The sequence below is a fragment of the Schistocerca americana genome, chromosome 6 (assembly GCF_021461395.2).
Source record: "Schistocerca americana isolate TAMUIC-IGC-003095 chromosome 6, iqSchAmer2.1, whole genome shotgun sequence".
In the NCBI taxonomy this organism is placed as follows: Eukaryota; Metazoa; Arthropoda; class Insecta; order Orthoptera; family Acrididae; genus Schistocerca; species Schistocerca americana.
In genome coordinates this window covers 156,571,606-156,586,366 of record NC_060124.1, presented here as the reverse complement: position 1 = coordinate 156,586,366, position 14,761 = coordinate 156,571,606, and the positions used below count along the sequence as shown (strand labels likewise).

General features: G+C 41.2%; 2 protein-coding genes across 3 annotated transcripts in view; one reads left to right on the top strand and one right to left on the bottom strand.

Annotated features, from left to right (window-relative positions):
• LOC124620022 (RNA-binding protein 42-like) overlaps window positions 1–14,761 on the top strand; it is a 346,561-nt gene that overhangs the window by 172,400 nt on the left and 159,400 nt on the right.
• LOC124619500 overlaps window positions 1–14,761 on the bottom strand; it is a 45,548-nt gene that overhangs the window by 14,231 nt on the left and 16,556 nt on the right. Inside the window, exon 1 of one of the 2 annotated variants that reach the window (XM_047145921.1) lies at window positions 3,066–3,155. The exons of the other annotated variant lie outside the window; for it this stretch is intronic. The gene's annotated coding sequence lies outside the window, so the exon portion shown is untranslated. Of the gene's footprint in view, window positions 1–3,065; window positions 3,156–14,761 lie in introns of those variants that run through there. 2 annotated transcript variants of the gene reach the window in all.

Below are 14,761 nucleotides of genomic sequence, written 5' to 3'. Positions count from 1 at the left end.
AATCTTATCAGCTGCAGACAGTGCTTGAACCAATTTCAGATGATAAGGTTTCATAACTAACCTTTTTCGTAGGACTCTCCATACAGTTGATTGTGGAATTTGCAGCTCTTTGCTAGCTCTGCGAGTCGATTTTCCTGGGCTGCGAACAAATGCTTGCTGGATGTGTGCTACATTTTCATCACTCGTTCTCGGCCGTCCAGAACTTTTCCCTTTGCACAAACACCCATTCTCTGTAAACTGTTTATACCAACGTTTAATACACCACCTATCAGGAGGTTTAACACCATACTTCGTTCGAAATGCACACTGAACAACTGTCGTCGATTCACTTCTGCCGTACTCAATAACACAAAAAGCTTTCTGTTGAGCGGTCGCCATCTTAGCATCAACTGACGCTGACGCCTAGTCAACAGCGCCTCAAGCGAACAAATGTACAACTAAATGAAACTTTATAGCTCCCTTAATTTGCCGACAGATAGTGCTTAGCTCTGCCTTTTGTCGTTGCAGAGTTTTAAATTCCTAAAGTTGTGGTATTCTTTTTGAATCACCCTGTATGTTTTTTATTGCTTTGACAGTCATAGAAATTCATGCTTGACAGCTGGTTGTTTACTCAAAGAAGTCTTTGAGTAAAATAAAGTATCAAGCAGCATACGTCTACCAATTCTCTAGTATGAGAATTGTTCACTTTATAGGACTATGGCCGAATGCCTACATTTACAACTTGTAATATCATGTATTACACTTTTCATCTCACAATAGACATATTGAAATTTCCAGTTATAGTGCCGTTTTACATATCTTTTTAATTGTAATGCATATATCAATAAACAGTAAATGGCATAAAAGTAATAGCATCTTGGCACATTACAGTAATGGATATCAGAAGGAATACACCGTAACCTTGAGTCTAGGTTAATAATTTGGGGTGGACACTTACATGTTTCACAGTGAACACACACACACACACACACACACACACACACACACACACACACACACACACACACGTTTTTCGTGTGTGGTGATAATACTGTGATATCTGAAGCAGAGAAATAATGGAAGACAATTTTCCAGTGGTATGAATTTGGTTTATCGATGATTATGATGTCGTGTAATGTCTAGGTAACAATTGAGCAGTGTGATTATTGAGGTGTGCTACTGTAATAATTTGCAGAGAGATTCTATAACACTTGCTGGCTTTATAGAGAAATACACAGAAAAAGCGCACAGGGATATAAGGACTTACAAGTGAGAAAAATGGCAGGTACGGAACTACTAACGTACATTATACGTTTACATTCCTGTGTTAGGACAAAACCACAAAATTATTGTCACTGTTTTGTAAAGCTTTGTCCAGCTTAGAATACAGTTTTTTTTTGTGTGTGGATTTAGCTAGAGACAGGCACTTAGGGCAGTGGTCTTATAGTTACAGTATGAAACAACACCCCATCTCTTAGTGAGAAACTGTTTCTGAATAAATGCAATAAAAACCTCATATCTGAAGCTGTCTCTACATTGAATTCATTGATTGCTCTCCAGCTGAGAATGTGAGATATTTATAAAACACTATTTGTTTTGCGTCTATGTTCTTTTTCAGAGTGTGGGTTATGCCAATACATGGATTGAGCATACTCAGAGGTCTAGGTTAGGTTGAATGGTGATAGTTTGACTAGACTGTTATGGTGCTTATGTTGTGCTTAATGAATTTTGATGAACTGTTTATGTCTGCCATGTTGATGATGATGATGATGATTGTCTGAACTGATACTCATTATCAAAGGACTGAATTAACGTATTTCTCTTGTAAAAAGTTATCATTTAGTTCTTGATGCTGTAATAGTAACCATGTCTGCAGACTACATTAGAGACTTAGGTTCACCTTGCAATACAGAGAACTAATCTTCTTACTGCTGAAACATGTTACAGCAAACTGCCATCATCAGTGCTTCATTCTTTACTTAAAACTGGAAAATACAACATATGTACCTAACAAAAATTCATGTTAACTGCAGGCTACTCGTAAGAGGCAGGAAAAATAGGTACTTGCATTTGGAAGTTGGGGGAATTTGACGCTGGACCATGTGAGGAATAATACAATAAAAGATAGTGGCCAAGAGGATAATTGACACAATAGAAACAAATGGCGATTGTGGCTTGCTCATTTAGAAATGTTGAGTTGCAACATGTGGCCAAAACTAATTTTGAAGTGACCTCCATAAGCGAGAAGGAAGAGAGGCTACCTGCAAAAACATGGCAGGATGTGTCCCATCAATCAGTTCCTTCTTTTAGTCATGTTGCACCATAAATTTTGTTTCTTTCCATTCCAGCTCATTACCTCTTCATCAGTTAACCCATCTGATCTTCAGCATTCATCTTTAAAACAACTTTTCAAAAATTTCTGTTCTTCTCTCATCTGTTTCATTTATTGTCCACAGATTTTTACACTCCAGAGAAATATATTAAAGAACAACTTCCTAATTTATATGAGAGATTAATAAATTTATCTTTTTCAGAAATGCTTTTCTCGTAATTTCCAGTCTGCACTTTGTATTGTCTTTGCTTTGGCCATCATCAGTTATTCTGCTGCCCCAGTGGAAAAAATAATTTTGTTCCTCACCATCACCTGATTTAATTTGAGTTGCTTTACTTCTGTTGATTTTCATCTTATAACCTCTTTCCAAGGCACTATCCTTACATTGCTCCAGGAAGGAGAGTGACTGAAGAGACACAAGTAGAAAATGGGAAGCGAGAAGTGATGACAGCCCCAAGTATCAATTGCAGTATAATGAAATGCAACATATTTCTCATAATAATTCTTGTAATGAAAATTAGTCCTAATTTTTTTTATATCTTTTGTTTTTATTGGCTTATTCTCAGGAAGTGAGAAGTGGTGATAGCCCTAAATATCAATTGCCGTATGATGAAATGCAACTGTGTGTGTGTGTGTGTGTGTGTGTGTGTGTGTGTGTGTGTGTGTGTGTGAGAGAGAGAGAGAGAGAGAGAGAGAGAGAGAGAGAGAGCAGTTCAGAAAACAAAAGTTAAGAAACAAAATCCAAAAGATTTACCAGAACAAGCAGAAGAACAGCTGATCTTGATTAAGTACTGAGCACACAACAAGAATGTAATCATTCTGTGTTGGAAGTTCAATTCCCCCGCCTCCAAAAAGTACTGTGCCTCTCTTCCTGCAAGGGAGTAACATGGAGACAAGGACAAGAAGTATGAGAAAAACTGCAAATAATCATCAGATAAGGTAGCACTGTTTTAAACATACTGGTGTATTCTGGAGGATGTAGGATACTATCTACATCTGGCCATTCTGATTTATGTTTGCACTAATTCCCTAAATTACATCCGACAAATACCTGAATGGTTCCCACTACAAGGCCATAGATGATTTTTTATCTCATCCTTGTCAAACTATACCTCACATTATGTGCCTCTATAGATTAGTTTTTTTCTGTGTAACTGCAATGCCATAATAAACTTAAAAACACTATAAAAGTGATCCAAGGATGACAACAACAACAACAACTGCTACTACTGCTGCTACTACTGAATATTGCCATGAAATGTTTCCAGGCAGCAAAATTACTGTTAAAAGAAAATTGATTTACCAGCTTTCCAACGACCTCCATAAAAAATATCATGTTGTTATAGATGGCAAGATATGTTCATTTGAAACAGATCCTGAAGAACCCAACCTTCTAGAGAAAATGCTAATCATGACTGACAATAAATGTAAAATGTTTTATCCCTAATTTTTCTCTCAATAACTATTACACTACTGGCCATTAAAATTGCTACACCAAGAAAAAATGCAGATGATAAATGGGTGTTCATTGGACAAATATATTATACTAGAACTGACATGTGATTACATTTTCACGCAATTGGGGTGCATAGATCCTGAGAAATCAGTACCCAGAACAACCACCTCTGGCCGTAATAACGGCCTTGATACGCCTGGGCAATGACTCAAACAGAGCTTGGATGGCAGCTGCCCATGCAGCTTCAACACGATACCACAGTTCATCAAGAGTAGTGACTGGCATATTGTGACGAGCCAGTTGCTCGGCCACCATTGACCAGACGTTTTCAGTCAGCGAGATATCTGGAGAACGTGCTGGCCAGGGCAGCAGTTGAACATTTTCTTTATCCAGAAAGGCCAGTGCAGGACCTGCAACATGCGGTCATGCATTATCCTGCTGAAATGTAGGGTTTCGCAGGGATCGAATGAAGGGTAGAGCCACAGGTCGTAACACATCTGAAATGTAACATCCACTGTTCAAAGTGCAGTCAATGCGAACAAGAGGTGACCGAGACGTGTAACCAGTGGCGCCCCATACCATCACGCCGGGTGATACGCCAGTATGGCGATGACGAATACACGCTTCCAATGTGTGTTCAACGCGATGTCACCAAACACGGTTGCTACCATCATGATGCTGTAAACAGAATCTGGATTCATCCGAAAATATGACGTTTTGCCATTCGTGCACCCAGGTTCGTTGTCAAGTACACCATCGCAGGCGCTCCTGTCTGTGATGCAGCGTCAAGGGTAACCGCAGACATGGTCTCCGAGCTGATAGTACATGCTGCTGCCAATGTCGTCGAACTGTTCGTGCAGATGGTTGTTGTCTTGCAAACGTCCCCATCTGTTGACTCAGGGATCGAGACATGGCTGCACGATCCGTTACAACCATGCGGATAAGATGCCTGTCATCTCAACTGCTAGTGATACGAGGCCGTTTGGACCCAGCACGGCATTCCGTAGTACCCTCCTGAACCCACCAATTCCATATTCTGCTAACAGTCATTGGATCTTGACCAACGTGAGCAGCAATGTCGCGATATGATAAACCGCAATCGCGATTAGGCTGCAATCTGACCTTTATCAAAGTCGGAAACGTGATGGTACGCGTGCTCTGAAAAGCTAATCACTTGCATATCACAGCATCTCCTTCCTGTCGGTTAAATTTCGCGTCTGTAGCACGTCATCTTCGTGGTGTAGCAATTTTAATGGCCAGTAGTGTACAAACCACTTTGCGTTTTCCATATAAAAATAAAACATAACCAGTTCCTGATGATACAAGTGTGCTGAAACATGTTTGGCCAATATTAGGATTACTTGTTTGCATAATCAAATGGAACTCAGTTTTCATAATCCTGTGAAGGAGTTAAATTAAATATGAAAAAAACGAGGGTAAAGGTCATGATGCAGGATCCTGTTAAAAAAAATAAAAAAAACAGCCTCACACTCAAAAAGATTTCTCTCAATAAATTTAGTGTGGATGTGGACCTAAGCAAAAGCAGCTTTCCTGATTATGGTTGCAAATATTTTTTTATATTTTTTCTGGTCTGATTTAAATGGACATAAGACTTTTTTTTGTATTCTAGTTTTTCACATTAGAATTTTCTCACATGCAACATTTTGACATCCAGTTTTTCGCTCAGGATGCCGACTTCTCGTCCATGTTTCCTGCCGTTGGAGCTGCCTACCGACTCTTTCGTACTGTGTTCATATCGCGAGCTTTTCATATGGTTTCGTGTGTGACAACCTCAGCTGGAGTGTTTCATCTCGTGTACTTCTGCGACACATTTAAATTCAGTAATCCGTGAATAAATAGCCTTCAGTGATGATGGCGAGTCGTCTCGAATTTCACACAATTTGTTTTTGATCTGTGCTACTGCTTACAATTTCAGTTGCAAATGTTTAAGAACAGCATAAAACGCGCTTCTGCTCATTGTCGACGGGAACAACGACGCGTCATATACGTTTTAAATATTCCACAAAAGCGGTACAACAATCCTACCTACAACACAGAAGTTGTTTAACAAAGTTTTTCTCTCTAAGAGAAATTTACTCGGCTTAAAATAAAATTGCATGCTACCACTCACTGGGGCTAATTTTTCAGCCTTTTTCTTCTGCAACCTTCAATGTAACTTTATACAGGGGCAAGAGCGTTAATTTTATCACGTAAAATAACTTTTGACTCATTATAGATGTTTCTAATCGCTTTTCACCTAAGTGAATAACAGCCAGAAGCTCTTGAAACAAAGACCAACGCATTTTCGCAACTGTATTAATCACCGAGATACAGCAGTTTGCTTAATTTTTAGCAGATGAAACTATTGTATTTTTTATGTGCCATAATAGCAGATTTGTATGAGAAAATTCACGTCCAACCAGATGTTGTTATCACTTAGTCTTTCCTGACGTGCAGAACTAATAAAAAGCGCTCTTGTCTCCGGCCGGTGAATTCGTCGGAAGAGCGCATCGCTTCGACGAGTGTCACTCCTGTGATCTTTTGGCGAAGTGACTATGCTACGAGTCGATGGGAGTCACACGTGTCGAAACGTCATGCCTCGTCGTCGACGAGCTCATGCAGCAGAAATCCGAGCTCTTTTTATTAATCCGATTTAGGTCGTGGATTCGCTTATTTACTTATAGCACATGCTGATGTGGTTAAGTTGAACAGGGGACGACCGATTTCCTTCCATCCTAGTCCTGTCGAAACGCCTGTTACGTCTCCGATAAGTCGTTTGTTAATATTAAAAAGCAAAACACTTAATATTATTGTCATGTTCTGCCAAGCACCGATGGAAAATTCAACTGATGTTATGAAGTTGTTGTTGTTGTTGTTGATAAGTGTTCTTGTTGTTCCTGTTTCTACACATTTGGGGCGGGATGCACGCTATCCTGGAGGGGCAGAGGCGTTGTAGATATCTGCAAAGGCAGAACAAGTTACAAAAACCATTTCAGTAATTACCACAGATTACTGTAACTTCCCAGACGTATCAAAATTATGATTCTGTTGTATTAAAATGCAGCCATGACGGACCACTACATTCCTGGCCAGTGGAATGTACGAAGGTCACTCCAAATTAAATGCACAAGATTTGTTTTAAACATCCAATTTATTCTTCGCATCTTTGCTATTTTTACAGTATATTGATACGTTTTTGAGACAGAATCTCATTTTTCCACATGACCTCTGTTCACACCAACTGCCTTACGCGTACGTGGAACCTAGGCCTGTATACCTGCGTGGTTTTCAGACTGTCGTCATCTTCACATCTCCTTCCCCGAGGGGATTCTTTCAGTTTACCGAAGGGGTGTTAATCACGTGGTGCCAGATTAGGGCTGTAGGGTGGCTCTTTCTGTGTTGCCCACCAAGCGTTGAGATCTCGGTGGTGGTTTCGTCATTGAACACATGTTGCCGGGCGTTGTTATGCAACAGCATAACATCGAGTTACTGCCGATGTTGTCGGACGCGACATATGCGAGCATGGAGATTTTTAAGGGTTGCCGCATACGGGCCAGAATTGATAGCGGTTCCGTGTCGCATGGTGCTTACAAGCAACAGACCTTAAAAAAAGAAACAAAGAAAAAACATTACTTTCCTGCTGAAGGCGTAGCTTTGAATTTCTTCTACTTCGATGAGTTTTCATTACACCATTACAGCGACTGCCTTTTCGTCTCCGGTTCAAAGTAGTGGAAACATATTTCATTCCCTGTTACAGTTTTTGCAAGGAAGTCGTCTCCAGAACTCTCCTACTGACCCAAAAGTTCGCTGCAAACTTGTCTTCCCTGTTCCTTTCTGAGCATCGATCAACATTCGGGGAACCCACCTGCCGCAAACCTATTTCATCTTCAGCTAGCCGGCCGGGGTGGCCGAGCGGTTCTAGGCGCTACAGTCTGGAACCCTGCGAGCGCTACGGTCGCAGGTTCGAATCCTGTTTCGGGCATGGATGTGTGTGATGTCCTTAGGTTAGTTAGGTTTAAGCAGTTCTAAGTTCTAGGGGACTGATGACCTCAGAAGTTAAGTCCCATAGTGCTCAGAGCCATTTGAACCATCTTCAGCTGTCTCAGTGGTTTGAAGACCCACTTCTCCTGTTTTCACTATAATTTACAGTTGGTTCACTGTTATGCGTGCGTCAGCCCCATTCAGATTGTGTATACACTGCCCATTGTCGGGAATCTGTGCAGTGTTCGGTCTGGCGCTGCGCGGGAGGTCCCGTGTATTGGCACTCTCAACAGGTAATCTGCTTGCCCAAGTACTAACTGTACTGAGATCAACAGCGTCATCCCGATACGTCATTTTCACTCTCTTGTGAATGTTTGTCACTGACTCGCTCTGACAACTCAGGGACTCTACAAGTAGTTGCTCCAGATGAACATCAAGCCGAGCAGCTATCTTGACAGAATGCTACGACAGTGCGACTTACGGAAACAGATTGAATTAAATTTGAATACAAGCGGGAAGAACGTTGCTATGACCTGCAGGACTAGCAAAGATGTGAAAGACAAATTGGATTCTTGGAAAAAAAGTGCGTTTCTTTTGGGGTGGCTTTCGTAAATTACGAGATGCGATTTCAGTAGATGAAAATTCAGGTTTATGTATGTCCATCTATTCAGAGATGGTTGCGGGACTTGCCTGTCTTGGCAATCTTTCAGCCATCTAATTTCGAAGCTTATTTTATTTGGGTCACAATTTCGGCAATTTACTACTCTATCTTCAGGCTCCTGACCGACGCGTAGAAAGATTCCGCCTCTGTTCTGGTCAAAACAGGGGCCAACATTCAAATACCGCAGAAATGTCGGCAGATGTTGTTGAAGTGATCGCCATTTTTTTCCCTTTTTCAGTCATCAGTCATCTGACTGGTTTGATGCGACCTACCACGAATTCCTCTCCTGTGCCAACCCCTTCATTTCAGAGTAGCACTTTGCAACCTACGTCCTCAATTATTTCCTGGATGTATTCCAACCTCTGTCTTCCTCTACACTTTTTACCCTCTACAGCTCCCTCTAGCACCATCGAAGTAATTCCCTGATGTCTTAAAGGATGTCCTATCGTCCTGTCCCTTCTCCTTTTCAGTATTTTCCACATATTCCTTTCTTTCCCGATTCTGCACAGAACCGTCTCATTGCTTACCTTATCATAACACCTATTTTCAACATTCTTCTATAGCACCACATCTCAAATGCTTAGATTCTCTTCTGCTACGGTTTTCCGACTGTCCACGTTTCACTATCATACAACGCTGTGTTCCAAAAGTACATTCTCAGAAATTTCTTCCTCAAATTGAGACCTATGTTTGATACTAGTAGATTTCTCCTGGTCAGGAATGCCCTTTTTTCCCGTGCTAGTCCGCATTTGATGTCCTCCTTGCCCCGTCCTTCTCTGGTTATTTTGCTGCCTAAGTAGTAGAATTCCTTAACTTCATCTACGTTGTGGGCATCGATCTTGATGTTAAATTTCTCGCCGTTCTCATTTCTGTTACTTCACATTACTTTTGCCTTTCTTCGATTTACTCTCAATCCATATTCTTTACTCATTAGACTGCCCATTCCATTCAGCAGATCATGTAATTCTTCTTCACTTTCACTCAGTGTAGCAATGTCATCAGCGAATCGTATCGTTGATATCCTTTCAACTTGAATATTAATTCCACTCCTGAACCTTTCTGTTATTTCTATCATGGCTTCTTCGATGTACAGATTGAACAGTAGGGGCGAAATACTACATCCCTGTCTTACGCCCTTTTTTAATGCGAGCATTTCGTTCTTGGTCGTCCACTCTTATTATTTCCTTTTGGCTCTTGTAAGTATTGTATATTACCCGTCCCTCCCTATGGCCTACTCCTATTTTTCTCAGGATTTCGAACGTCCTGCACCATTTTACATAGTCGAACGCTTTTTCCAGGCCAACAAAGCCTACGAACGTGTCTTGATTTTTCTTTAGTCTTTCTTCCATTATCAGCCGCAATGTCAGAATTGCCTCTCTGGTGCCTTTACTTTTCGTGAAGCCAAACTGATCGTCATCTGACATCCTCAATTTTCTTTTCATTCTTGTGTATATTATTCTCGTCAGCAACTGGGATGCATGAGGTGTTAAGCTGATTGTGCGATAATTCTCGCACTTGTCAGTTATTACGGCCTTCTGAATTGTGTGGATGATGTTTTTGCGGAAGTCAGATGGTATGTCGCCAGACTCATACATTCTACACACCAATGTGAAAAGTCGTTTTGTTGCCACTTCCCTCGATGATTTTAGAAATTCAGATGAAATGTTATCTATTCCTTCTGCCTTATTTGATCTTAAGTCCTCCAAAGCTCTCCTAAATTCTGATTCTAATACTGGATCCCCTGTCTCTTCTAAATTCACTCCTGTTTCTTCTTCTGTCACACGGAACATATCTCCCTCCTCATAGAGGCTTTCAATGTATTCTTTCCACCTATTCGCTCTCTCCTCTGCGCTTAGCAGTGGAATTCCCGTTGCACTCTTAATGTTACCACCTTTGCTTTTAGTGTCACCGAAGGTCGTTTTGACTTTCCTACATGCTGAGTCAGTTCTTCCGACAATCATTTCTTTTTCGATTTCTTCACATTTGTCATGTAGCCCCTTTGTCTTAGCTTCCCTGCACTTCCTATTCATTTCATTCCACAGCGACTTGTATTTCTATATTCCTGAAATTACCTGAACTTTTTTGCTTTCATCGCTCAACTGAAGTATTTCTTCTGTTACCCATGGTTTCTTGGCAGTTACCATCTTTGTACGTATGTTATGTTTTCCTTTTCAGCTTGTGTCATTGCCCTTCTTAAGATGCCCATTCCTCTTCAACTTTACGGCCTACTGTGCTGTTCCTCATTGCTGTATCTACAGTCTTTGAGAACTTCATGGGTGTCTCGTTATTCGTTAGTACTTCTGTATCCCACTTCTTTGTATATTGATTCTTCGTGACTAATCTCTTAAACTTCAGCATACTCTTCATCGCTACAAAATTGTGATCTGAGTCTGTATCTGTTCCTGGATCGCTACAGGAAGCAGAAACCTACAGATACCAGTATTTGAATGTTGGCCCCTGTTTTGATCAGAGCCGAGGTGGAATGTTCCTATACGTCGGTCGGACGCCTGAAGATGGCGTAATAAATTGCCGAAACTGGTAGCCAAATAAAATAAGTTTAAAAATTAAATGGCTGAAAGGTGTTTGATTTGACATCCTGATGAAAATTGAGGTCAAGGACAAGCCTACCTTCTGATAACCTAGATGCCGGACGGATTAAAGAAGTAGGAATAAGAAGAATTGCGGCTGAGGGACTTACAAATGCTTATTATCCGCGCAGACGTCTACCTTAATGTGTGGCCGGCAGCGACTCAGGTCAAGGCCGGGTCCGCCGTAAAACTATTTGTCGCTGCCGTTGCTGCCGTTGACGAAACGGCGGCGCCGATAAGCGCTAAGTATAGAGTCGGCGACCCCGCGGCCGTGTGTTTACGTGGGTCAGCAGCTCTGTTGTGAAACGCCGCCATCTGCCTTGTACTACGCTTGCAGCTGCACTCCGCGATCCGACCCACTGTGCATCGATTTCCGATCACTTAAAACCGGGACTCGAACCCAGTTCCCTGCCTTCCGCGGACGGCGGCCTACGGACCGCGCCATCCGTCCACGCGCCGCACCCTGGCTCAGGGCGACTTCTCTCTCCCTCCGTATCTCCCGAGCTACCGGCCTTTGCGTTACGTACGAGCGCCTTCCTCACCTTTCTGTTGCATTCTAGGGCTGTGCGCGAGAAGAAATGTTGCTGGTGCGCTTCAGTATAAGCTAGAATTCGTGCGCTACCGTCGCGATGATTACGCTAGAAGTTTGTCGGAAGAAATAACGCACCTCTTTGGTGATGGGTATCTAGAACTACCGATGTGCTTTCTGTTACCGCGTCGTCTGGACAGGTACGGGCCAAGTTGAACGACCGCGACAGTAAAGTCAGACAAAATTTGAGGTTATACGAAGCTTTAAAGTGTTTCTAAAAGAGAGAAATTTGTTAACATTGAATACAAATTCAAGCGTTAGCAAATGTTTCCTGAAGGTATCAGTAAATCCCGAGTCTTCAAACAATCGAACTCCAATGTACAAAAAAGCTTCAAGCGTGTGATTACCTTACAAATGAGTCAATGTGTTAAATATTTCGCGTTAATCATGTAAACGAGAGTAAGCTTAGAAAAGGTTGGAAATTACGCTTAAACTTTGATGGAAGTTTTTAAAAACTGGGATGAATATAGTCTAGTATGGGAAATTTGCTCCCCATCTTAACCAAAAGCAAGTTTTTCAGTTGTTTGTATTGAGCAACAGTTAGTTTGGAGACTAGTTTTGTCGAATGTAAATCGTTTTCACTTGTTGTTTGTCCTTCGTGATTTATATTTATATGAAACTATAAAATGTGATATTTCAAATGTGTGGTACAAATCTAGAGGCGTTGACGAAAATACAAGGAAGCAGGGCGACGGTTACTTTTTGGTTGTACGTGTACTACTGTTAGAAGTGAAGAATGACCACAGTGTGTCATTCGGTACGAAGTAGTAGCTACTGAAAGCATGCTTCGTAATAAAGTGAAACGACATTTGGAGTCAAACCACGGTAGTTTGGTAAACAAACCACTAGAATACTTTACCCCCAAACTAAAAGAAATGACGGAACAGGAAGTAAACTATCACGAAAGAAGCTACGATTCATACAAAGGCTCTTCTTTCGTCTTACAAAGTTGCCTACCGTGCTGCAAAGGGAAAGGGACATCGCACCGTAGCAGAAGACCATGTTTTACCAGCTGCTCTGGAGATGGTAATCTGTTGTGATAGGTGAGTCGGTTGGGAAACAAATGACAGGTGTGCCTTTGACAAAAAAAAAACTATTAGTCGTCGAATACTCGACACGGCTGACGACAGTAGTGATGAGTTAGCTGAAAAACTCAAAGGGAATGGTGATTTTGCTATGAAATTGGATGAAGCTATAGACAGCCGCTGTGATAAACACCTAATTTGTTACGTTCTATTGATAGAGGAAAGCAAATTTCAGGGTCATCTTCTTTTCTGCAGGAAAATAACCGTTGGAACAAAAGCAACAGACCTCTTTGAAATGTTACATCCTTTTTTGGAAGAAAATAACACTAATGGGCAAAAAACTGTGTGCGCATGTGTGACTGTGTACAGTTACAACATGGCTGGGTGTAACGTCGGATTGCAAGTTCTGAGTCTTACAGAGGCTCGTAATGCTCTTTATACACGCTGCCTTATTCACTGAGTAGCACTGGCGTCTAAAAGCATGAGCATTCTTCTTCGAGGAGTTTCTTCAGTTAGTGATCGAAGTGGTAAACGTCATTAAAAGTCGGCCATTTAAGTCGGGGTGACTTTGTTTTGAGGCTGGCGTGTCCCCCGAACATCTTTGAAAACCACAGTTCATTGAATGTATCACTTCAGGGCAATGAGTGTAACATTCTGCAAGTAACGTACAAAATTACATTCTTCAGAAAAAATTACTGTTGAAGAAAGAGCTGGATGATAAAGGTGTACGGTACATTACGTTTTCCCTGCTCTTGACACGGTCTTAGAAGACGGTCACTTCGAGTTCAGTTAAGAATTCTACTCTGTGTTTGTCGATTTTTTAAATGAACTCAGTGATTGCTTCCGTCTACAAGCAGCTGATCACACAAATGGATCAGAGATCCTTTGTACAAAACTTCCATCAGTACTTACAAGCGAAGAACGAGAGTTTATTGATATTTCTTCAGACTGTATATTGAAATCGAAGTGCGTTTTCTTCATTACTGCTCGAGTTTTTGAACTAGATGGAGCAGGAGTATCCGCAGATAGGTAGCAATGCCCTATGTGTTTTGATAGCTTTCGCAGTACCCTGCACATGCGAGGTAAGTTTTTCAGCGTTACCAGGTATCAACACGAAATACAGATCGTGAACGATGTGGAGAACGAGATGCGAGTCGCCGTTTCCACCTCGTGCCGAAATTCGAAGAACTGATGGTGGAGAAACAGGCCTAACCTTCCCAGCGATTTCGTTGCAAGAATATGACGTAATAACATAAAAAGCTGATTAAAATGCATTATATCAACAGTTAAGGAAAAAGCTACTCTTGTTCATTTTTTTTCGAAATTGAATTTATTTATCCCGCACGTCGAGTCGAATGTGATGTTCGAAAGGAGCCGTGGATGTTTATGTTCAGGTCAAGGGAGTCGTGTATTCAAAAAGTTTGGAAACCACTATATTAAAACTTCCATTCGCGTATGAGCGTGGTAGGAAAGTACCCACTGTAGGTAGTCAAATTGCTCTGCAATCTCTACGTGGCGATATGTAGTGCGCTGTATAATATGCCTAGATTCCTCGTTTAGTACCGTTTCTTGGCATTTTGTGAACATACTTTCGCGGGTTGGTTAGCGCCTCTCATAAAGGGTGTGCAGTTCAGGTTTCTCGGTATCTCCATGGTTCAGAGGCGCGTGTAAACGTAAGTGCTATCCATCTTTTGAAGTCTGTAATTAACCCTGTTAGTCCCGTTCAGTAAGGATCCCATACACTTGAGCGATACTCTACAGTGAATCTCACGAACGTTTTGCAAGTAATCTCCTTTGTTGACTGATTCCGTTTTTCTAGTATCTTGGCGGTGAACCAGAGTCTGCCACCAAATTTAATGGGAGTTTGCAAGCAAAAATCTAAAATTTTTGGTATTTCTTCAAAACAAATCCTGTAATGGTCTTCTCTTTTTCCTGCGTGAAATGGTACATAATTTATCTCGGTGTGACTCTTAGAAGTATTTAATTTTTAATTTATTAAATTACTTGCGTATCTCTGAAGCTACGTAATTTTGGACACACATTATTTTATATATGGATATCTCTGAGACCACTGCCAATAGAAGGCTGTGGCATTTACTTATAGATAGAAGATACACAACACTCGATGTTAGCTACCCTGCTGTTTACAA